Source organism: Dendropsophus ebraccatus, chromosome 9 (genome assembly GCF_027789765.1).
Source record: "Dendropsophus ebraccatus isolate aDenEbr1 chromosome 9, aDenEbr1.pat, whole genome shotgun sequence".
NCBI lineage: Eukaryota > Metazoa > Chordata > Amphibia > Anura > Hylidae > Dendropsophus > Dendropsophus ebraccatus.
Window position 1 is genome coordinate 100,536,769 of NC_091462.1, and position 27,289 is coordinate 100,564,057.

The window sequence follows — 27,289 nt, forward strand, 5'->3', positions numbered from 1 at the left end:
ATAGGCAAGCAATGTAGAGCAACACCATACAGTGTCTACATTATGGACATCCACTGTGAACTTGTAACAGCAGCAAACATACAGTATGTGGCCTGTATAATAGTGCTATATAATGCATATATATAGTGTCCCAGTCCAGGTGTGCCAATATTTTTGTATACCACTTGTCGCAATGTACTTCTGTCAGGTGTCACACTTCGGGCTGAATGTTGCTGTTTTGCACTTTCACCACTTGGTGTCTCACTCACCTCCACTCTTACTGCAAAGCTGAAGGTATCAAAGGGGTTAATTCTATTTTTACTGTGTTTTCTGTTAGACAATCAGTGATTTGGGTGCCTTGCACAATACCGCTTATCAGACACTGACACCTTTTAGCACTTTACCCACCAATGGAAGGTTAGTCCCAGTCACCCCTATTTAAGCTTGTTAGTCCCGGTGGGATGGTGGTGAAAGAGCAGACAGGCAGACAAAAAAAAAATTGGGGGAAGATTTATCAAACATGGTGTAAAGAGAAACTGGCTCAGTTGCCCCTAGCATCCAATCAGATTCCACCTTTCATTCCTCACAGACTCTTTGGAAAATGAGAGGTGGAATCTGATTGGTTGCTAGGGGCAACTGGGCCAGTTTCCGCTAAAGTTTACAACTGGGCCTGATCCATGCCCAGGACCCTTGCCACGGACCATAGACCACCGATTCGTAGGAGAGACTTTCAGAGTCTATAGTGAGCACATAACAGTGTCATAAAAGACATATATATACACTGCATAAGTAACAGTGCTATACAAAGTGCTATACATAATAAATAACAACAATACAAACTTATTAGAGACATAGAGCGAACACAGAACAGTATAAAATGTCTACAAAATAGAGATGTACAGTGAAGACATATAAATGCCGTACAGATTCTACATAATATTGCCATATAAAACATATAATAGTGCCATGCAGGGTCTATACAATAGTGCCATACAGGGTCTACATAATGATGGCATATTTTCATACATTTTAGTAGTATCTAATGTCTACATAATAGTGCCATATAGAAAACATATAATAGTGCCATACAGGGTCTACATAATGGTGGCATAAAATTCATACATTTTAGCAGTATATATCTTCTACGTGCATCATAGAAAACACATAATAGTGCCATAGAGGGTCTATATAATTTATATATATTAGCAGTATATAGTGTCTAGATAATAGTGATATATAACTAATATATATTAGCAGTATAAGGTGTCTACATAATAGTGCCTTACAATGGACACTCATTAGTACCATATTGATTCCAAAAAACACTATAGTATGCTCCCACAATCCCACCATATGGTGCCCAAATAATACTGCCACCATTTTCATCCTGCATTCATAGCATATCTGCTGTATAATGTATTCTTATGTATTACCCCACAAGGATTCGATACATGTTCTAAGGACCTACTAATGTCCCTTTACTTTCTGGGTTCATTTAAGACTGAACTGAGGCAAACGGAAAATCTGAGATCAATTATGTGGATAATGCTACAGCTGTAGAGAAGGAACTTCACTGTGACATTTCATTCTCTCTCTTATGTTTTCTCAGGGGATCTCATCCAAAAATAAAGGATCGAACTAATTTATCTGGGGCTGTTCCAAAAACTAGAACGTGTCCATGCCTCTGTGCTACAGCGACGACACAGGCCAAGCATCCCAGAGGAGATAGTTACAGCACTAAACTAAGACCCCACTAACTGCAGCTACACAACACTGCCAGTTATCTGACCAAAACCAAGGACAAGCCCATGTATGAACTTTATTTTATAGTTTACACATAGAATTGTTCTATATAAAGTGTTCAGCAACTTCTAAAACACTTTACTTACTTATTCTGTACTGATCCTGAGTTACATCCTGTATTTCTTTTATTAAAATTTTAAACATAACAATAAATAAATACAGAAATAACACACCATATCTAACCAGAACAAAACAATAAATAGAAAAATGAAACCATAACATAAACCACCGGTCCATCCCCACACTCATTCCTCCACACAGACAACCCATATACCCATATACAATATATACACCCATATACACATAATATAAACTATTTAGCTAAACATATTAATAAACTATATACACTACTATATACAAACCTATATATACTACTATATACTATACACCTATAAACACACCTATATACACTACTATATACTATACACGTATATAAATAACTAAATGTGAACCCCCTGGCCCAGTTGCATTGTGCACAACCTAATACCACAGACATAATTCTACTCAACCCAACACCAACTAAACAAGACATCATTACACAAATAAACTAAAACTAAACAAGACACAATGCAAAATAATAACCTACAACAAAGTCCCAACAAAGTCCCACAGAAGCCCCCTCCCCCCTTTTACCCACCACCCAACCACTAAACCCCAACCCCAGGTGCAAACAAAACATATATAATATATACAGTATATACAATTTATACAAACATACAAAGATAATCACAAAGACAATCACAATACACAAACTTTTGAAAAAATATATAACATGCTAAACCCAACAATAATGAGACTTCTCAGCCCCACACACAACCCGAAAGCCCAAGATCAGCGACTGCAAGCCCTATACTCCAGTATCTCTACAGCACAAAACAAAAGACTAAGGTGCCAGCATCAGCCCACCACCAGGACAGGAGACGCAGGCTAAGGAACCTTAAAGGCAAAGCCCCTCCAAAGACAAGAGGCCCTACCAGCCCCCAGCCTCTCGTACTCCAGAGAGCGCACCTTCACCAGGTCACCAGGTCACCGAGTGTGCCCCTAACCACCTCATCCACAGGGAGGATTTTAAGCTGCGTCGATACTAAACACCATGCACTCCACGTGTGGTACCTGACCACTATGCTGACTAAGAATAAAGTGCTCCGGTCCCAGCCACCAAGGTTTCTGAATGCTCCATAGGCCCATTCCGCATAGGAGAGGCGGGCCAACCTGGGCCACCTGATGGAAGCGCCCACCCTGTTGTAAACCTCTGTATTAAAGGGACAATGAAGCAGAAAATGCTCCATGCTTTCCAGCATGCCTCCACACTCCTCCCGGGGACATCCCCGATCCTCAGAGCTCCTGCACTTCAGATTGTCCCTCACATACAGTTTCCCATGGAAGCAGCGCCAAGCCAAGTCCCAAAACTTCAAGGGGATCCTGATGGAATTCAATAGGCCCAAACCAACCTCCAGATCCCGACTTGGGCAATCCTTGAGCGCCAGCGGTTTTTGGAAATAGGATGACAGGACCCTATTGTCAAGGAATTTCCTTGACAGAGTCCTAATCTCCCACATCCCCAAACCCCACCGACGAATGACCTTCAGAACCAGGGTTGCATGAGCTGGAAGATGCCCGTGTGGTGTGCGGAGATCCTTCACTTGCCCTCCTGTCTCCCATTCCTGCAAGAAAGGCCGAAACCATCCCCTACAGGAGAATACCCACGGAGGAGCCCTCTCTTTCCAGAGGTTTGCAATGTTGGTCTTAAGAAAGGTATTCACCAGGAACACCACGGGGTTGACCATACACAACCCCCCTTGTCTCCTCGTACGGTAAGTAACCTCCCTCTTGACTAGGTTCAGTCTATTGCCCCATAACAGCTGGAAGAACACACTGTAGACCCGAGTCCAGAGCGGCTCTGGCAAAATGCAAACACTGCCCAGATATATCAGCAAAGGGAGCAGGAATGTTTTGATCAGGTTAACCCTTTCCCTGAGGGTCAAAGACCAACCCTTCCACTGATCCACCTTCTGAGCGGCGATCTTAAGCGGCGATCTTTTCAGGGATCCTGTACTATCAATCAGTCCTGAGACGATTTTACTATTCACTGACATCTTGCAGATTCTGTAAGGGTCGGGCAAGCGGTACTTCCCGCAGTCCCTCTCAAAAACTAAAGATGCGTGTCTATCGTACTGGCACCTCATTAGCAAGGCTTTCACTCTGGAGATATCATCACGACTACCTCCAGTCGAGACAAGACTTTCAAGTTTCTTCCTCAGGCCCTGGTACAGACGATACCTGTCCAGACTCCTGAGGCTCGAGAGCTGGCGGAAGAATCTCGCAACCCTTTTTTTGAACATCTCCCACCACTCTGACTTACTGCTACAAAGGCCCAGCAATGGTACCTGGCTCTGAAGAAAATCCTCAAAGGACTGTCTTATTTCCGCTTCTTCCAAGAGAGACGAATTGAGCTTCCAGTAGCCTCTACCCATCCGGGGGGTCTCTGTAACATTCAGAGAAAACAAAATTAAACAGTGGTCGGAGAACTCCACCTCAACAACGGACACCGCTGAAGAGACGGCTTCCTCCTTTAAATAAAACCTGTCTATCCTGGACCTACAACTACCCCTATGATAGGTGAATCGCGCGTGGCCTGGTGTATGCCGGATGTGAACATCCACCAAGCGAGCCTCACTAGCTATACTATTCAGGGCGACGCCATCATAAGTCAGCTTGTCTCTGGAACCTCCCCTATCCTGGGGCCTCGTGACAGCATTGAAGTCCCCTCCAAAGACCACCTGCCGACTTGTAAAAAGATAGGGCTTGATCCTCATAACGAGACACTTCCGATCCCACTTGGACTGTGGACCATAGATGTTAATAAGGCGAAGTTCTTGTCCCTTCATGAGGACATCTAGAATCAGGCACCTCCCCATTTCTAACTCAATAACCCGTCGGCATTCTACCGGTGCGGCAAAAAGTACTGCCACCCCGCTATACGGCTCGGCCGCAAGAGACCAGTAGGAGGGCCCATTCCTCCATTCCCTTCTGGCTTTAAATATAGATGACATGTCTGTTAGCCTGGTCTCCTGCAAAAAGAAAATGTCAGCATTAGCGTGGGCAAAATAATCATAGGCCGCAAATCTAGCCGTATCTGACTTAATGCTGGCTACATTAATGGAAGCCAGCGTCAACGGAGAGGGTGCCGCCATCATGGGTGCTTGAGTTAGACGGCTTTCTTTTTCCCACTATCCTTTCCATCCTGCCCGCCACCTTCCTCATCTGATGATGGTTTACCTCTCTTTAGTGAAACGGATGTATCCATGTCCCCTTTATTTACATTTTCCTCGTCCTCTGACTCTGGGCAGATCGTCCCCCCAAAGGAAATACGTTCCCCAGGGAGAGAGGATTTGACGTCCCCTGCAGGCCCCCCCGTCATCACACAAACCGTAACCTCACCCTGTGCCTCCTGCACCTCTGAGGAGGAAATATCTTGGAGGGTTTGGAACCGGTTTGAGAGACCAATCAGAGGGAGGATGGTTGTACCTTCCTTTGGCATCTGGGGGGTGGGAGAAGATCTTACATCTCCCCTTTTCTTATTCTTTTTAGTACCCCGCTTGTGCTCCACCCATCTCCCACTATCCTCATCCGCGCTCTCACCATGGGAGGACAGTGAAGAGATGGCACCTTCTTTCCGAATCCTCCAAATTTCCTCATCCAGATCACTGTCCCTCAGAGCCTCAGCAGTAAGATTGGCCTCAGGGATGAGATCAGAGGTCACCACAGTTGCGCAAGGCTCCTGAGACTCCCCCATCTCCCTCTCCCTTTGGTGCTTAACCCGACGCCTCAGTTGGGCTGGCGTCTTTTGCTTACTTTTCTTCCTTGGCTCTTTTACTCCTTCACCTCCGCCAGCTGCCCCCCCAGTAGATTCCTCCTGACGACCTTTCTCCACCGGGGTAACAACTGCATTGGCAAAGGAACGAGGGCAGCGACTGAATGGGTGACCTAAGTCACCACACAGGTGACACCTAATCTCCACACAGGATGCAGCGAGATGGCCTATTTCCCCACACAATGAGCACTTCATCACCGTACACCTAGCACTGAAATGTGTGGGGTCACCGCACCTGTGACAGAGCTTAGGCTGACCCTGGTAGAAGACCTGGATTCGATCCCTTCCTAGGAAGGTGGCAGATGGTATATGGGTAACGGTGTTTCCTGAATACCTAAGTTTGACCATAAAGGTCCAAGCCCCTGACCAGATGCCATATTCGTCCCTGTTCTTTTTTGGGACTTCCACCACCTCTCCATACCGGCCAAGCCACGTCATGATGTCAATACAAGAGAGTGATTCGTTACGGGTTAAAACGGTCACTCTCGTAACGTTATTTTGGCGAGACACTGCCTGAATGACAAAGTCTTGCCAGCCAGGCTCATCCTTTACCAGCTCATAGTTCGACCAAAAAAGCTCAAGCCCCTCCGGCCGAACAAAGCTGATATTGAATTCAGGGGTACCAAAGGGATGTATCAAGGCAAAGATGTCGGCTGCCTTGAAGCTCATCCTCAGCAGGAGCTCAACAACTTTAGATCTTGGGGGACATGTATCACTGCCTCTCCACCTCAGACGGACCACATTTCTTCGGACACTGCCCGGCCCGGCTGTTGGGAGAGACCACACAGTTTCCCTACCCCTTTCCTCTCGGAAGGCTGCAAGGCCATGCCTTTCTATCAAGAAAGACAGATCAACCTCCCTACCCTCTACATTGATTGTTCTCTCCCCTCTCTTCAAGGCCTGCAGGACACGTCGATGCAAGTCACCATCCCCAGGGCCCGAGGACGAGTAAAGCACCCCACTTCCCCCAGCGGCAACATTTGCATAGCTGCGTACCGCTGCTGCAGCCGCTGGGGGTGCAACTGGACCAGGCCCTATGCTCCCACCACTAGTCTGTGCCCCTTCACCACCCTTCTCCACATAATCCATACCCACACCAATACCACATGTCACACTGCCCCGACCACCCTCCAAAGCCCCAGACAGATTCCTCCCCACATTCACTCCTGCCTTCCCCCCAACATTAATTCCCCCATTCACACTGGGTGGACCGGTGTGTTCTGGGACAGAAAGAGATTTTGTACCATCAGCGTCATTGGGTACCAGGACCGGAGCCACCTCCACAGGACAGGCCACTGGTCCCTTTAGAAAGGACCGAACAGCCTGCCTGGACTGTTTAGAGGCAGCCCCTGCCCTATTTCTGCTGGTACCCTCTGCCTCATCAGTACTAGAGTCCTCCGCACGATCTGGTCCAGCAGCACCAATACAAAATAAAGGCTTAAGTCCAGTCTTTCTCTTGGGAGGCGAAGGCATCTTAGCATCCCGACGACGACACCGCTGCCCCAAAGGAACAGCAGCGCCAAGCGCCACCGGAGCTCCCGCAGCTGACTCCGGCACACAGCCGCCCCCCCCCCCCCCTCCCGTCAGGGAGCGAGCTGATGCACCAGTGTTTTTAAGGCTACTGCCCACCGCTGGGCCATCTCTCCTACCACTGCCCGCCGCTGGGCCAATATCACTGTCCGACCTTACGGCCGATTCCTCACCTGCTCCACCTCTGCTACTGCAAACAGAGATGGAGCTTACCGCCATACTAGACTCCATACTCTCCCCATTCTCCTGCACTAAGTCCACAACAGAACTCAGGCCGGGCTGAGATATGGAGTTCACACAGTGAGCTGACCCTGAGGCCAGTCCGGGGGGCACAGGGAGGGGGGAATATACAAATGTTACCTGCTCCTGAAGCTTGGTGATCTTCACCTTGGTCTTTCTCCCAGGCGCCTCCTCTGGTAACCCCTCTCCGAATACGAAGTCCTGGAGGCGCCCTGGTGACTCCAGGAGCTGGATCTGGGCCATCAGCGCCCCTCCCTGGTAACTGGTGTTGCTTTCATCCCCCGAACCGCGGCTAGATGACAATGCCGCTTGCCCTGCAGGGAGCCCACTGTATGGGGTCTGTTGTTGGGGACCCCCGGGTGGATTCGGCTCAACATCACGTACCTCCGCAGCGTCTCCTTCCTCCTCCACCCGGCTCTCTGGCTGGAGCCCTCTCAGCCCTCTCCGCTTTTCTCTCTCTGAGCAAAATGATCGTCATTCTGAAATTTCTCTTTAAACGGCCCACTATTCTCCAAAATAAAAGTTCTTTTTTTCACTATCTTTTTGATGTCAGCTTTCAGACATTTCATTTTTGCTGATAGCTCAGTCTTTTGCTGCTTAGCAGCAGTGTCCATCAATGCTTTTACAGCACATACCTCCTCCTGGAGCTTGTACAGCTGGTTCCTGGCTTCCTCATACCCACAGAGGCTCGCAGCAATCCGTAGGCCATAACTCTACCCACTCTCCTGGGCCCGCTGCACCCCCCTATCTTCCTCCACACCTTCATGGGCAGACAGCCTTGCTCCAGGAGGAGTGTCACTGCACAGATTTTCCTGGCTGGTTTCCATAGTTGTTCCAGAACTTCTGGCACTTGTAGTTCCACAACTTGCTGTAGCCTTGCGGCTACCCTTTGTTACCTCTGGTTCAGGGGCGGCTGGAGAAGCATCGCTGCACCTCCTAGTAGACCGACTCAGCCCTTGGACCTCTGATGGTATTCCCTTTGTTGGTCGCTGGATTCCTTTGCCCCCCACGGACCTGGTTCGGGGGGCAGGAGTTGGGACTCTCCTTGGCTCGCTCATGCCTGAAAACCTGCTCCCTCCCTGGGGAGGAGAGAGCAGGCCCAGGGGCAGATCTTGCTTGCCTGGAGCTCAGGAGCAGCAGACTCGCACAGCCTCACACAGCAGGACCACACCCAAAACTAATTGGAGCTGCAATCACCACTCCAGAGCTGCACTTGCTATTCTGCTGGTGGGGTCCCTGTGTACATACATTACATTACTTATCCTGTACTGATCCTGAGTTACATCCTGTATTATACTCCAGAGCTGCACTCACTATTCTGCTGGTGGGGTCACTATGAACATACATTACATTACTTATCCTGTACTGATTCTGAGTTACATCCTGTATTATACTCCAGAGCTGCACTCAATATTCTGCTGGTGAGGTCACTGTGTACATACATTACATTACTGATCCTGAGTTACATCCTGTATTATACTCCAGAGCTGCACTAACTATTCTGCTGGTGGGGTCACTGTGTACATACATTACATTACTGATCCTGAGTTACATCCTGTATTAGGCTATGTTCACACTACGTATTTTCGTAAAACTACGGCCATTGTTGCACAGTGCAACAATGGCCGTGATTATAACGAAAAAAATGTTACCTTGCTGTCTATGGGATCCCAGTCGGAGCGTATACACATAGTATACGCTCTGGCCAGGATCCCTAGCGGCGCCACAAACAACTGACACGTCAGAAAACCCTGTCAGTGCACACTATGGAGCGAGCGGCTTCGGCCGCATGCTCCATAGTGTGCTGTGGGGAGTTCTGATGCGGGCGCACACAGATGCGCCTGCATCAGAACTCTGCGACCTAAAAGTTCATCCAGCAGGTACTGCAGTATTGGCTGGGATGATCTTTTCAGAGACCGTCCATTCCGTGACCCTTATACTCAAGAGCTGCACTCACTGCTCTGCTGGTGGGGTCACTGTGTACATACATTACATTTTTTATCCTGTACTGATCCTGCGTTACATCCTGTATTATACCCCAGAGCTGCACTCACTATTCTGCTGGTGGGGTCACTGTGTATATACATTACATTACTTATCCTGTACTGATCCTGAGTTACATACCGTATTATACTCCAGAGCTGCACTCACTATTCTGCTGGTGGGATCACTGACTGCATATGACAAATAACATATACACTCACCGGCCACTTTATTAGGTACACCTGTCCAACTGCACGTTACCGAGCACCAGTATGGGGAAGAAAGGTGATTTGAGTGCCTTTGAACGTGGCATGGTTGTTGGTGCCAGAAGGGCTGGTCTGAGTATTTCAGAAACTGCTGATCTACTGGGATTTTCACGCACAACCATCTCTAGGGTTTACAGAGAATGGTCTGAAAAAGAAAAAACATCCAGTGAGCGGCAGTTCTGTGGGCGGAAATGCCTTGTTGATGCCAGAGGTCAGAGGAGAATGGGCAGACTGGTTCGAGCTGATAGAAAGGCAACAGTGACTCAAATAGCCAACCGTTACAACCAAGGTAGGCAGAAGAGCATCTCTGAACGCACAGTACCTCCAACTTTGAGGCAGATGGGCTATAGCAGCAGAAGACCACCCGTTACTAGCATGGTGTACCTAATAAAGTGGCCGGTGAGTGTAAACAGCTAACAGAAACCTACAAAGAGTTAATATAACCGGCAGAGTCTCAGTGTTTCTGGCAGATGTCTCTTCTTTAGACGTGTGACAGTAGATGCTTGGCACAGCCTGATGTGTTCTCTGGATGTGAATGGACAGATATAAACATCTTTATTAAGAGACTGTTTCCTTTCCCATCTTTGCCCCTTCTTCCTGTTTATAGACTCTTGTCAGTTCAAAGGTAGGAGGATGGCGGAGGACGATCCGCGTGCGAGACTTGTGCAGCCATGCTTAATTATTGTTCTCCCAGTGTAAATAGTGCTAACGTGTCTTTGTTTTGCTACACATGCAGAACATCTGCGGGAATTACGGCTGATGGCGGGCTTCAGGCACGCTACGCATCTGTCATCAGGGTGTAGAGATAAAATTAGAAAAATAACATGCACCAGAATCCAGCATTAAAAAACAGGGTCAGGTTTTGGGGTGCACCACTAGTTTGGCCACTACTACTAAAGATGTTTGTAACACTGCCAGACAAGACTCACCAGTGTCAGTGCTGTCCTGTGTGCTCCTCTGCTGTACTCAATACTCGTCCTGGGGCATCTTCTTCCTCCATCTGCTGCAGTGACACCTATAGCCACTAGTGTGCGCAGGCAGCCAACTGCTCATGCCTGAGCATTGTCGGATTCTAGCATTCCTAGTGCTAGTCCTACTGCTGGGACTCTCCTGCTGACAACTGTCCTGGTGACCACGTATACTCAACTCGTTGCCCAATGCCTTGCACTACTCTGTCTGGTTGTCTAGTTCTTGGGAACCAGCTGCTACTCACACCGAAACCACACTTGAGTGACCTGGTGTCCTCTGGCCACCGAAGTCCAGCCTCTGCATCCTGGAGCACTTAGGCTCTTAGACTATGCTTTCTGGTGTGGCTCAAAGCCAAACCAGTTGAGTAGCACAGCGGATCCTGTTACAATGGTGAGGTTATTTGGTCACTGTTGTTTGTGCACTATAGGGCAGCATCTACTTGACCGTTGTATTTTGATATTGATGTTTGATATTGGTATATATGTCATTCTGTTAACCTATCCTTTCTGGTGGACAACCAGTATCTCCTCAACTGGACCACATACCACGTTGTCTTTATGAGGCATTGCTATGGAGGCCTCTGTGGCTCTTCCTTGGGCACTATGGCTATCTTTATGGGGGGTTCTATAGCTATCTTATAAGACACATTTATGGGGGCTCTATGGCTATCTTATAAGACACATTTATAGGGGTTCTTTAGCTATCTTAAGAGGCACTGCTATGGGTGCTCTATGGCTATCTTATAAGACACGTTTATGGGGGCTCTATGGCTATTTTATAAGACACATTTATAGGGGTTCTTTAGCTATCTTACGAGGCACTGCTATGGGGGCTCTATGGCTATCCTATAAGACACATTTATGGGGGCTCTATGGCTATCTTAGAAGGAACTGCTATGGGGCTCTGTGGCTCTTCCTTGGGCTCTATGGCTATCTTTATGGGGGTTCTATGGCTATCTTATAAGACACATTTATGGGGGCTCTATGGCTATCTTATAAGACACATTTATGGGGGCTCTATGGCTATCTTACTAGGCACTGCTATGGGGGCTCTATGGCTATCTTACTAGGCACTGCTATGGAGGCTCTATTGCTATCTTACAAGGCACTGCTATGGGGGCTCTGTGGCTCTTTCTTGTGCACTATGGCTATCTTACGAAGCACTTTTATGGGGGGCTCTGTGGCTCTTCCTTGTGGCCTATGGCTATCTTATAAGACACATTTATGGGAGCTCTATGGCTATCTTACAAGGCACTGCTATGGGGGCTCTATGGCTATCTTACTAGGCACTGCTATGGAGGCTCTATTGCTATCTTACAAGGCACTGCTATGGGGGCTCTGTGGCTCTTTCTTGTGCACTATGGCTATCTTACGAAGCACTTTTATGGGGGGCTCTGTGGCTCTTCCTTGTGGCCTCTGGCTATCTTATAAGACACCTTTATGGGAGCTCTATGGCTATCTTATAAGACACATTTATGGAGGCTCTATGGCTATCTTATAAGACACCTTTATGGGAGCTCTATGGCTATCTTATAAGGCACATTTATGGGGGCTCTATGACTATCTTATAAGGCACATTTATGGGGGCTCTATGGCTATCTTATAAGGCACATTTATGGGGGCTCTATGGCTATCTTATAAGACACATTTATGGGGGTTCTATGGCTATCTTACTAGGCACTGCTATGGGGGCTCTATGGCTATCTTACGAGGCGCTGCTATGGGGGCTCTATGGCTATCTTACGAGGCACTGCTATGGGGGCTCTGTGGCTTTTCCTTGTGCACTATGGCTATCTTAAGACATATTTATAGGAGCTCTATGGCTATACTATAGGATACTGTTATGGAGAAACCTTGGATGATTTCATTGAGTATTCTTATGGGGTCTCTATTACCATCGCTGTGACTTTGCTATCTACATAAACCAGTCCGGCCCAGGTCATCTATAGTGGTAACTAGATTTTGTTTGATCTGAACATCGGATCCTGCTGACACATGGCCTGCCCCCTGCTGAACAAGGAAAATAAATATGATGATAAATAAGAGTGCTGTGCAATGAATTATGGGAATTTACATTACTTTCCTTAATGCAAACAATCTAAAGTGCACAAAGTATCTCCTGCCATCTGTTCCAGGCAATCAGCCGTGATTATGGAGGTAACGGGGCTGGAGAAGGTCACCGCCGGCCGATCCTCTGTGGTAATTATAGGAAACCTTACAAATGGCCTGTGATGATGAAAGTGACATCTCCTCTTCTTCCACTTCAGTGTCCTCTTTGATTACGCACACACATACTGTAAGTGTTAGGAAACACTAAGATCCTCAGTCAGGGTCACCTGGAAGGCCTGAAGCACGCTGCTAGTAGCTAAAATTCTGCTTTTAAATTTTATTTAAAATTTATATCCCTATGGAAGTATTCCCGGTTAAGAGGCACCATATGGCGTCACAGTCACTGATATGCACCCGCAGGGACCCCACGTGCAGCCACAAATCACTTACATACAGTCATACATGTCATGTGCATGATCCCTGATGTTCTAGATGTCTAATGTCTAGTTTGTGTATTCATTTTTATTATTCATTTTTGCTATTTTGCCATATCTATATAATGGTCAGATCTTTGGTTTTCTGATACAGAAAAAAAACTTTTTTTCCCTTTAGACTTTGTACACACAATGTATTTTTTCATTAAAAGAGAAGTCCAGTGAAAATTTTTTATTAAAGTATTGTATTGCCCCCCAAAAGTTATACAAATCACCAATATACACTTATTATGGGAATTGCTTATGAAGTGCTTTTTTTCTCCTACACTTAATACTGCATCAAGGCTTCACTTCCTGAATGAAATGGTGATGTCACTTCCTGGATAACATGGTGATGTCACTTCCTGGATAACATGGTGATGTCACTTCCTGGATAACATGGTGATGTCACGCCCCGACTCCCAGAGCTGTGCTGGCGGTGGCTGCTGGAGAGGATGATAGCAGGGGGATGCTCAGTGTCCCTCCAGTGCCCTGTGTCCCTCAGTGTCCTCCGCCATCATCCTCTCCAGCAGCCACAGCCCGCACAGCTCTGGGAGTAGGGCGTGACATCACCATTTTATCCAGGAAGTGACATCACCATTTTATCCAGGAAGTGACATCACCATGTTATCCAGGAAGTGAAGCCTTGATGCAGTAGTTAGTGCAGGGAAAAAGCACTTTATGTGCATTTCCAGTAATAAGTGTATATTGGGGATTTGTATAACTTTTGAGGGACAACACAATACTTCAATAAAAAATTTTGTCGGACTTCTCCTTAAAAAAAGGTCCATGGTTGCTTGTTTTCAACCACGGACGTTGCTTAATTCCAGCAGCCGATCGCATTAACCCTTATGGAACCGCGGGCGGAGTGTATACACACTTTATACACTCCGGCCGGGATTCCATGCTGTCGTACAAAAAACTCACATGTCTATCTTTTATGTGCTGCCGCTGTTGACTGAACAGCGGCCGCCTAAAATAGACTGTGCAGACAATGTAAAGTGCGGGTCCGGCTGTACTTTACTTTATCTGCTTTGGCTAATTGGAGTGCGGGCACACCCAAATGTGCCCATATTCTGATTAAAAAGAAGTGATCATCTCAGACAGCGGCCATTATTTGTCACAGAACGGACGCTATTTTACCAAGTCTGAACATGGCCTTAAGAATATTCTTAAAATTGTCCTGTTCTGACTGACACCATTTCTATTGTGCTCCTAGGGATCTGAGATTTTTATTGGTACCATTTCAGGAGGAAAGTGATTTTAGGGAAAAAAAAACTGAACTCAAGAACAAGAGGACACAGTGAGAGGTTAGTTGGGGGAAAGATCAGAAGCAACGTGAGAAAATAATACTATACTGAAAGAGTAGTAGATACCTGGAACAAACTTCCAGCAGATGTGGTAGGTAAATCTACAATAACTGAATATAAACCTGCCTGGGATAAACATATATCTATCGTAAGATAATAAGGAGGGAAATACTAATAGGGCAGACTAGATGGAGCAGGGGGGCTTTTTCTTCCCACAATATTCTATGTTTCTATGTTTTATTTTGATGTTTTTTTGTCTGTAGCACAAAAAAACTTCCAATAACCATTTCTGGAATAGTTTATCTGTCTACGCCATTCACCATACGAGACCAATTACCTTATATTTTAATAGTTGGGAAAATTCTGCATGCGGTGATACCAAATATGTTTACATTTATTTTTACTTTTTTTTTATTTGAACAATGGCAAAAGGGGTGATGTCATGTTTTAATAATGTAAGAATTTAAAAAATATATATTTTTAAAAACTTGTTTTTACACTTTTTAAATGGGTACTGCGGAGACAAAAAAAAATAATACATTGCTTTGATAAAGTTATATTACTTTGTTAATGTATTGTTTTTTTCATTTACAAACGCACTTCAGTTGACTGGCAGCAGTAATGGCAACGCGGCCCCCTCTGCTGCCACCAATATTGATGTCAGGAACTGCAGGGCTGTCTAAGGGCCCTATTACACGGATAATCGTGTGGAAAATCGTTATATTGTTTGAATTTAAACAATCATCATCCTGTGTAATTGCAGGCAACGATCGAAAAATCGTTTGTGTGTCGTTGATTTAGATCTGACCCTAAAATCATCGTTCATTGCTGTAATCGCTGTAATTTTGCATTCATTCACTAATTGTTCAGTGTTATGCTGCGTTTACACGAAACGATAATTGGCCCGATCGTACGATTAACGATGTCGGAGTAACGTTTTTTTTTTTCATAATGATCATAAATTCGTTTTGCGATCGCTTAAGCCTATCTCACACTTTGGTTAAATCGGCGAACGACTGTTCACACGGAACAATCTGCAAATTTTTTGCGATCGATCAACGGCGATTTGAGAACTTGTTCAAAGATCAAAATAAACGACTTCTCGTTCGTCATTTGATCGTTCACTGCATTCACACGTACGATTATCGTTCGAATTCGATCGTTATCACGCAAATTCGCACAATAATCGTTACGTGTAAATGCAGCATAATTCTGAATCGTTACTTCTTTTGCTGGGATCGCTAATCGTTAAAAATCACTCGGATCGATCGGAGCGGCGGCGGGGGGGTGATCGAAGAGGCGGCGGGGGGGCGATCGGAGCAGCGGCGGCGGGGGGAGATCGGAGCGGCGGCGAGGGGGGCGATCGGAGCGGCGGGGGTGGCGATCGGGGCGGCACAGGGAGCTGCGGTTGACCGTGGGGCCGGGCTGCGGATGAGCAGGGGGCCGGGCTGTGAGTGGGGGGTCAGGCAGCGGGGGGCTGGGCTGCGGGCGCGCGATCGCAAAATGATTGCAAAACGATTTTTCCGTACGATATATTGTACCGTCTAAACGCTGATCGTTATAAAAAAAAAATCGGTACTTCGAAATCGTTAATCGTGCGATCGGGCCAACTATCGCTCCGTGTAAACTTAGCATAAGGGTCCATTTACACAGAAAGATTATCTGACAGATTATCTGCCAAAGATTTGAAGCCAAAGCCAGGAATGGATTTGAAGCTAGGAGAAATCTCAGGCTTTCCTTTATGACCTGATCTCTGTTTATAGTCTGTTTCTGGCTTTGGCTTTAAATCTTTAGCAGATAATCTGTTAGATAATCTTTCTGTGTAGATGGACCCTAAGCGATTTTTAACGATTAGTGATTAATGATAATTGATAGCAAACTAGATTGTTTATCATTAACCAGAAATCGTTTACCATATTACAGAGAACGATAGTCATTATGCTGCATTTACACGGAGCGATAATTTGCCCAATCGAACGATTAACGATTTCGAAGTAACGATTAGTTTTTTAATTACGATCAGCGTTTAGACAAAACGATATATTGTTTGGAAAATTCGTTATTGCGATCGTTTTAAGATCGCTTAAGCCCATCTCACACATAGGTTAAATCGGTGAAAGACTGCTTACACGAAGTGATCTGTTAATTTTTAGCGAACGACCAAACGACGATTTGAGAACATGGTGAAAGATCAAAATGAACGATTTCTCCCGTATAATATGGCCCTTAGGGTCCTATTAGACAAACCGTGATTAACAAATAACGATAAACGATCGCAAACTATATTGCTTATCGTTAACCTGGAATTGTTCAGCATATTACACAGAATGATGGTCGTTAGTTACGATCGTTACATCGTTTGTTACTACGATTGTTTTCTCCATCTGATCCCAGCAAAAGAAGGAACGATGTGCAATTACATAATGATTTTAGGGTCTAAATCAACAATCAAAGACGATTTTTCGATCGTTGCCTGCAATTACACAGGACGGTTATCGTGTAAATTCGAACGATATAACGATTTTGTGCACGATAATCGCCCCATGTAATAGGGCCCTACTGACAACCTTCCTGTCGCAGTGAATCCAGGTTACACAGAGCCTCTGCATCATACACTGACAGAGCAGATACCGCCGCTATTATTTCTTATCGCTGACGTTTCTCCCTTGTTGAACACGCGCTCCTCTCTGCAGCGTGAAACTGGAGAAAATCACACAGAGAATTGAAACAACTCCAGCGGCAATTTATTCTGATTATCCGCAGGACAAGGTCATTTTGAGCAAATAAAAAGGTTACGGTGTACGGTGTGGCGGTAGATTTATGAAAGGTCATTGCCTCATTCCCAAATGTCAGGATGCTTACTGACCAGTAAAGACGTATGGCCGCCTTAATAGGTCTTGTGTGGAGGCTAATGCGCTTTTTTAAGGTGATTTCTGCACATTGATATTTTAGTAAATGTTTTCGCCTCCTATGGGAACGTCCGCGGGTGAGCGAATCGGATTCATGTGCACCAGGCTGGAATGGGAAATCTGCAGATACACTTAGGGGACACAATGACTAAAAGCAATGAGCTTCCTGACTGCAACTATTTCAGGCTATATAGTGGCAGGTTTTCTGGTGTTAAACATAACTTTTGATATGTTGCTGCCCATGGTGAGACTAACAATTCATTCTATACTTGTTATTATATATTCAGTCTCCTTCCCCCAGTTCTCAGCTGCTGCTTTCTGCTAAAAACACAAAAATCTGTGTGTGAGCCTTTCTCTCTGTCTCCCCCTCCCTTCTAAGAAGGCTGATGTAAACAAGTCCCTGGCAGGCTTTATCTGCAACACTGTACCTTCTTTGTAATGCTGGAAGGATTAATCACAGTGAGTTCATCAGCAACTTGACCTCAGATTATCCCTCCCAGCTACAATGTTGCAGATAAAGACTGCCAGGGACTTGTTTACATCAGCTGTCTCAGAAGGGAGGGGGGAAGAGGGGGAGACAGAGAGAACAGCTCACACACAGATTTTTGTGTCTTCATCAGAAAGCAGCAGGACAGAACTGGTGGAAGGAGACTGAATAGATAACAACATGTAAGGAAGGAAATGTTAGTCTCGCCATGGGTAGCAACATATCAAAAGTTATGTTTGAGTGGAATACAATACAATATAAAATTAGGGTCCAAACATTGCCAAGCATCTGTAAAAGTGAGTGGGGCTTCAGAGACAACCAATGTTCAACAAATAGGGCCGCCTAACATAGTCAAATCTGATCTGTCTCTGGGCAATGGCATACTGCAAATTCAGGCAACGACTTTCTATAACAGCCAAGGGAAAGACAATTCTTCTGCCCAATGGCGGCAAAGTTACAATCTGTTATTACACCGACAAGAATTTCTCGCTGAGAATAGGATGCCGATATATACTGTGGCAGAAAACAGCAGGTTCTATTCATCATTGCGGCCTCCAAGTGACTGTATCCGAGTAGCGTGTTAAGGGGGTACCAGGATGTTGGAGGATGAGGTAGAAGAATACTTGTGCCCATGTATTGACCTTTTTAGTCTTTACATCACCTATTGCCTACTAGATTTGGCTAAACCATCCTAGAGGGTGACACAAGGCCCAGACCTTGTTACCTGGGGTAAGCGGAATGCTGAGGATTTCCTGCTCACAACCACTCTGCGAGATAGAGTTCCTGGGCTTATTGCAACTTTGCTCTATCCGGATCAGTTCCTAGCTCACTGCTGTCTGTGGATACTGTCCTGCTCTGTGACTCTCCTATTCCACGATGTGGGTTGAGGTTGTCTTTGACTTGTCCTCTCCTGAAAGTGGTTTAACAATGCAAAGTGTAGTGTAGCATTACTGAGAAGAAAGCTGTTGCTGTTAGCTGTGTCCTGTCTGACGTCCTACCCATACGAGGTTCTGACTAAGACTGACCCGAGTAGGATGAGGAGATCTGGCAGAGGGCCAGGGCCCAGAGAGCTGTCTAGCTTGCGTCCTTCCTCTACAATGTCCAACACGAAAGAACAATGCACCTTCCACACCCATGTGACTTCATTCCTCAGAGCATCTAAAGTGTGCTGTGAGCGGGTGAAGAAAACAGAAGAAGTAAAGGGAGAGGTGATAGGAGAGAAGAAGAACAGATTCCCATAGGTTTGCAGATCCGTGTGACACACAAACAAACGATAACCCTTTGCATCCTTCAGCTGTGCAGCATCTGAGTACACATAATACAGCGACATCTAGTGGCGAAACTTTATCACTACTTTCATTACCACCTCTGCACAATAAGTACAGGTAACTGCAACACCTGACGTAGGAAACCACACTTTAATTTAGTGTTATGGTCAGATATTTGGCTTAATACAAAAGTTAAAGAGTACATGTCAAGAAAAATAACTTTTGATTTGTGATCAGGCATGTCACAAGTTATTGATCACAGAGGGTCTCACTGCTGACACCCACTGTGATCAGGAGATAAAGCCAGGGAGAGAGAGCATGGCAGCCGTCCTATTCACTCCCTCCGAGTCAGAGCTGGCGGCCACATCTTCTCTTGGCTCTCTCCCCTGATCGCAGCGGGAGTCAGCAGTGCAACCCAGAGGAATCAATAACATGTCTGATGACGCATCAAAAGTTAATTTTCATGATAGGTATTCTTTAATGCTGGGCTGATAATATGCATCAAATCTATCTATCAATCTCCTATTATCTATCTATCTATCTATCTACTATCTATCTATCTATCTATCTACTATCTATCTATCTATCTATCTATCTCTTATCTATCTATCTATCTATCTATCTATCTATCTATCTCTTATCTATCTATCTATCTATCTATCTCCTATCTATCTATCTATCTATCTCCTATCTATCTTCTATCTATCTATCTATCTATCTATCTATCTATCTATCTATCTATCTATCTATCTATCTATCTATCTATCCATCTTAATAAACTGCCCATGACGCTGTATGTTTGCGCTGTGCTGGTCTCTGTTTCTCCTCTTGCAGTGTATGTTGTGTGGATCCCTCTGTCCGGCTGTACACATTACATACATTAGCAGTGATCTATGGCTTGTGGTCACCTCTCATCTCACTTAGGAGACATATGGATCTGCCTAATTATATGATGTAGCGCGGGGTTTGTAGTCATACGTCATGTATTTATTTTGTTTCCTGTGATGCCCATCATGGACCTGCTGCCGCCATTACTCAGCAGCCTGTATGGGATGATAGGCCCCCGGTGATACAGCGTTATATACACGGCGTCTATTTCCTCTGCAGATGTGTACTGTAATGTATATTTATTGTAATCTCCAGCTTCAAAGTGCTGGATACAGAGACCCATCTGGAGACCTATCTGGAAAATGTTCCAGGGTATTGCATGTAACAGCAACATTACCAGGCACCCAGATGTATCCAGAGTGTGAATATGAGCTATGGGACTCCACTAAGCCTCCATACAACGCATACATCCACCATATCCATATAGCACACATACATCCACCATACCCATACAGCACACATACATCCACCATACAGCACACATACATCCACCATACCCATACAGCACACATACATCCACCATACCCATACAGCACACATACATCACCATACAGCACACATACATTCACCATACCCATACAGCACACATACATCCACCATACCCATACAGCACACATACATCCACCATACAGCACACATACATTCACCATACCCATACAGCACACATACATCCACCATACCCATACAGCACACATACATCCACCATACCCATACAGCACACATACATCCACCATACCCATACAGCACACATACATCCACCATACCCATACAGCACACATACATCCACCATACAGCACACATACATTCACCATACCCATATAGCACACATACATCCACCATACAGCACACATACATTCACCATACCCATACAGCACACATACATCCACCATACCCATACAGCACACATACTGTACATCCACCATACCCATACAGCACACATACATCCACCATACAGCACACATACATCCACCATATCCATACAACACACATACATCCACCATACCCATACAGCACACATACATCCACTATACTCATACAGCACACATACTGTACATCCACCATACAGCAAACATACATCCACCATACCCATACAGCACACATACATCCACCATACCCATACAGCACACATACATCCACCATACCCATACAGCACACATACATCCACCATACAGCACACATACATTCACCATACCCATACAGCACACATACATCCACCATACAGCACACATACATTCACCATACCCATACAGCACACATACATCCACCATACCCATACAGCACACATACTGTACATCCACCATACCAATACAGCACACATACATCCACCATACAGCACACATACATCCACCATATCCATACAACACACATACATCCACCATACCCATACAGGACACATACTGTACATCCACCATACAGCAAACATACATCCACCATACCCATACAGCACACATACATCCACCATACCCATACAGCACACATACATCCACCATACCCATACAGAACACATACATCCACCATACCCATACAGCACACATACATCCACCATACAGCACACATACATCCATCATACCCATACAGCACACATACATCCACCATACCCATACAGCACACATACATCCACCATACCCATACAGCACACATACATCCACCATACAGAACACATACATCCACCATACCCATACAGCACACATACATCCACCATACAGCACACATACATCCATCATACCCATACAGCACACATACATCCACCATACAGCACACATACATCCACCATACCCATACAGCCCACATACATCCACTATACCCATACAGCACACATACATCCACCATACAGCACACATACATCCACCATACCCATACAGCACACATACATCCACCATACCCATACAATGGCGTAAGGTAGGCTGAAATGTCGTGTGTATCACCTTGTTTCCTGTGTATCGTTCCTGGATGGAATAAACTTTTTCAATGGTATCTTCAACTCCAAAGTGCTGCAGAGTATTAGTATCTAGATAGATAGATACACTACCGTTCAAAAGTTTGGGGTCACATTGAAATGTCCTTATTTTTGAAGGAAAAGCACTGTACTTTTCAATGAAGATAACTTTAATCTAGTCCTAACTTTAACCCTTTGAGGACCAGGCCCAAAATGACCCAGTGGACCGCGCAAATTTTGATCTTAGTGTTTTCGTTTTTACCTCCTCCCCTTCTAAGAGCTCCAGCACTCTCAGTTTTCTATCTACAAGCCATGTAAGTGCTTGTTTTTTACAGGAATAGTTGTACTTTGTAATGGCGTCATTCATTTTACCATAACATGTATGATGGAATTCCAAATATATTATTTATGAAGATATAAATAGGTGAAATCGTAAATAAGAATGCAATATGGTAACGTTTGGGGGGTTCCTGTGTCTACGTAATGCTTTATATGGTAACAGCGACATGACACTATTATTCTATAGGTCAGTCCGAACACAACCATATGCAGGTTTACGATTCTCTAATGTTATATATGTATTTTTTTATGAAATCCTTTTTTTTGGCAATTAAATATTAATAAAATGGGCCTATTGTGACGCTTATAACGATTTTATTTTTTCACCTACGGGGCTGTATGGGGTGTCATTTTTTCCGCCATGATCTCTAGTTTTTATTATTACCATATTTGTGAAGATCGGACGTTTTGATCACTTTTTATTGATTTTTTTTAATATATAATGTAACATAAAATCGGTGATCCGCGCACTTTTTCCCCTCTTTTCGTGTACGTCGTTTACCAATCACAATGACGCTTATTATATTTTAATAGATCGGACAATTACGCACGCTACGGTATATTATATGTTTATCTATTTATTTATTTTTATATGTTTTATTTATATAATGGGAAAGGGGGGTGATTTAGACTTTTATTGGGGGAGGGGTTTTGGGGTAGTGTAATAGTGTTTTGAACTTTTTTTTTTTTACACTTTTGAAGTCCCTTTGGGGGACTTCTACATACAGTACTTTGATTTATACACTGATCATTGCTATGCCATAGGCATAGCATTGATCAGTGTTATCGGCGATCTGCTCATTGAGCCTGCCTGTGCAGGCTCAGTGTAGCAGATCGCCGATCGGACCGCATGGAGGCAGGTGAGAGACCTCTGGCAGTCCGTTTCAACGATCGGGACCCCCGCAGTCACACTGGTAAGTGACAGGGGACTCCCCCTGTCACCTACACTTAAACGTCGCGGCGTTTAAGGGGTTGATGACACGCAGCAGCGCGATCGCTGCAGCGTGTCATTACCGGTGAGGTCCTGGCTGTTTGCAGCCGGCCCCCACCTGCTATGAAGCGCGCTCCGCTCCGGAGTACGCTTCATAGCGGGAGAAACACCCAGGACGTAAGGTTACGTTATGGGTCGTCTGGGGACAGACTTCCATGACGTAACCCTACGTCCAGGGTCGTCTAGGGGTTAAACAAATACACTCTATACATTGCTAATGTGGTAAATGACTATTCTAGCTGCAAATGTCTGGTTTTTGGTGCAATATCTACATAGGTGTATAGAGGCCCATTTCCAGCAACTATCACTCCAGTGTTCTAATGGTACAATGTGTTTGCTCATTGGCTCAGAAGGCTAATTGATGATTAGAAAACCCTTGTGCAATCATGTTCACACATCTGAAAACAGTCTAGCTCGTTACAGAAGCTACAAAACTGACCTTCCTTTGAGCAGATTGTGTTTCTGGAGCATCACATTTGCGGGGTCAATTAAACGCTCAAAATGGCCAGAAAAAGAGAACTTTCATCTGAAACTCGACAGTCTATTCTTGTTCTTAGAAATGAAGGCTATTCCATGCGACAAATTGCTAAGAAATTGAAGATTTCCTACAACAGTGTGTACTACTCCCTTCAGAGGACAGCACAAACAGGCTCTAACCAGAGTAGAAAAAGAAGTGGGAGGCCGCGTTGCACAACTAAGCAAGAAGATAAGCACATTAGAGTCTCTAGTTTGAGAAACAGACGCCTCACAGGTCCCCAACTGGCATCTTCATTAAATAGTACCCGCAAAACACCGGTGTCAACAACTACAGTGAAGAGGCGGCTGCGGGATTTTGGGCTTCAGGGCAGAGTGGCAAAGAAAAAGCCATATTTGAGACTGGCCAATAAAAGAAAAAGATTAAGATGGGCAAAAGAACACAGAAATTGGACAGAGGAAGACTGGAAAAAAGTGTTGTGGACGGATGAATCCAAGTTTGAGGTGTTTGGATCACAAAGAAGAACGTTTGTGAGACGCAGAACAAATGAAAAGATGCTGGAAGAATGCCTGACGCCATCTGTTAAGCATGGTGGAGGTAATGTGATGGTCTGGGGTTGGTGCTGGTAAGGTGGGAGATTTGTACAGGGTAAAAGGGATTCTGAATAAGGAAGGCTATCACTCTGCACCGCCATGCCATACCCAGTGGACAGCGCTTGATTGGAGCCAATTTCATCCTACAACAGGACAATGACCCTAAACACCTCCAAATTGTGCAAGAACTATTTACAGCAGAAGCAGCAGCTGGTATTCTATCATAGGTAATGGAGTGGCCAGCGCAGTCACCAGATCTGAACCCCATTGAGCTGTTGTGGGAGCAGCTTGACCGTGTGGTACGCCAGAAGTGCCCATCCAACCAATCCAACTTGTGGGAGCTGCTTCTAGAAGCGTGGGGGGCAATTTCTCCAGCTTACCCCAACAGATTAATAGCTAGAATGCCAAAGGTGTGCAATGCTGGAATTGCTGCAAAAGGAGGATTCTGTGACGAAAGCAAAGTGTGATGTAAGAACAATGTTATTTCATATACAAATCATTACTTCTAACCTTGTCAATGTCTTGTCTCTATTTTCTTTTCATTTCACAACGTATGGTGGTGAATAAGTGTGACTTTTCATGGAAAACACAAAATTGTTTGGGTGACCCCAAACTTTTGAACGGTAGGATAGATAGATAGATAGATAGATAGATAACGTCCAGTTTGAAGTGCACTCTGTTCAGAATGGTGTAAGGGTGCCAGCAGCTGGAGACCGAATCCACGTCTCCCCGTAAATAATCAAAGAATTCCGCAGCACAACCATGTGGTGAAAAAAATCCAAAATTGTGTTTATTCCATGTCAGTAGAAAATTCCATGCAACGTTTCTGTCTCTTCCCGAGACCTTTCTCAAGCATGCTTGTCTTTTCTAGGGGGGTGGGGGGTATGGTGGTATTGGTCAGGTCTGGTATCGCCAATAGGTGAGTGAAGATGGGGTGTCTTCAGATTCAGTGCCTAGGGCAGCAGCAGCTGTTAATACAGCCCTGGATAGGAGATAGATAGATAGATAGATAGATAGATAGATAGATAGATAGATAGATAGATAGATAGATAGATAGGAGATGGATAGGAGATAGATAGATAGATAGATAGATAGGAGATAGATAGATAGGAGATAGATAGATAGGAGATAGATAGATACATATGAGATAGATAGATAGGAGATAGATAGATAGGAGATAGATGGATACATATGAGATAGATAGATAGATAGATAGATAGATAGATAGATAGATATGAGATAGATAGATAGATAGATATGAGATAGATAGATAGATAGATAGATAGATAGATAGATAGGAGATAGATAGATAGATAGATAGATAGATAGATAGATAGGAGATAGATAGATAGGAGATAGATAGATAGATAGATAGATAGATAGATAGGAGATAGATAGATAGATAGATAGATAGATAGATAGATAGATAGATACATAGGAGATAGATATGAGATAGATAGATAGATAGATATGAGATAGATAGATAGATAGATAGATAGATAGATAGATAGATAGATAGATAGATAGATAGATAGGAGATAGATAGGAGATAGATAGATAGGAGATAGATAGATAGATAGATGATAGATAGGAGATAGATAGATAGATAGATAGATAGATAGATAGATAGGAGATAGATAGATAGGAGATAGATAGATAGATAGATAGATAGGAGATAGATAGGAGATAGATAGATAGGAGATAGATAGATAGATAGATAGATAGATAGATAGATAGATGATAGATAGGAGATAGATAGATAGATAGATAGATAGATAGATAGATAGGAGATAGATAGATAGATAGATAGATAGGAGATAGATAGATAGATAGATAGGAGATAGATAGATAGATAGGAGATAGATAGATAGATAGATAGATAGGAGATAGATAGATAGATAGATAGGAGATAGATAGATAGATAGATAGATAGATAGGAGATAGATAGATAGGAGATAGATAGATAGATAGATAGATAGATAGATAGATAGATACATAGATAGATAGATATGAGATAGATAGATAGATAGATATGAGATAGATAGATAGATAGATAGATAGATAGGAGATAGATAGGAGATAGATAGATAGATAGATAGATAGATAGATAGATAGGAGATAGATAGGAGATAGATAGATAGATAGATAGATAGGAGATAGATAGATAGATAGATAGATAGATAGGAGATAGATAGATAGATAGATAGATAGATAGATAGATAGATAGATAGATAGATAGAAGATCTGTATACAGATTTAAGGCTACAGTGCTTGTTGTGTCTGTTGTATACTGCACGTTGTGAGACGATTTTCATGCCAATTATTTAGGGAATTGTTATTTCTGGAATTTCTTAGTGTGGTAGCATGAACCAAGCGTGCATGAAAGTGTAAGCTGTAGCGCTGAATAATCATGATGTCTGCTGTGAGCTGTATATTATGTCATGGAAAATAGAAATACTTATGTAAAACTCAGTAAAATGCTGGTAAATAACATCTTGTGTCTCTAATAATCTCTGCAGCCTGACTGCTGAACCACATATTTAGGAATGGCTTACTCTATGGTTCTATCACAGTGCCCCCTAGTGGCCAGTTAGATATCTACAGTTTTTTTGGTTTAGGCTTAAAGGGGTAGTGCACAAAAAAAAAATTCTTTCAAATCAACTGCTGCCATGAAGTGCCAGAGATTTGTAATTTACTTCTATTAAAAAATCTCAAGCCTTCCAGTACTTATCAGCTGCTGTGTGTCCAGCAGAAAGTGGTGTTTTCTTTCCTGTCTGACACAGTGCTCTCTGTTGCCTCCTCTGTCCATGTCAGGAACTGTCCAGAGAAGGAGCAAATCCCCATAGAAAACCTCTCCTGCTCTCCAGACTGGAAATAATACCACTTCCTGCTAGGCATACAGCAGCTGATAAGTACTGGAAGGCTTGA

General features: G+C 44.3%; 1 protein-coding gene across 3 annotated transcripts in view; it reads left to right on the forward strand.

Moving 5' to 3' along the window:
* MEIOB (meiosis specific with OB-fold) overlaps positions 1–27,289 on the forward strand; it is a 72,377-nt gene that overhangs the window by 16,602 nt on the left and 28,486 nt on the right. The window contains exon 2 of one of the 3 annotated variants that reach the window (XM_069984057.1): positions 1,589–1,789. The exons of the other annotated variants lie outside the window; for them this stretch is intronic. The gene's annotated coding sequence lies outside the window, so the exon portion shown is untranslated. The remainder of the gene's footprint in view (positions 1–1,588; positions 1,790–27,289) is intronic. 3 annotated transcript variants of the gene reach the window in all.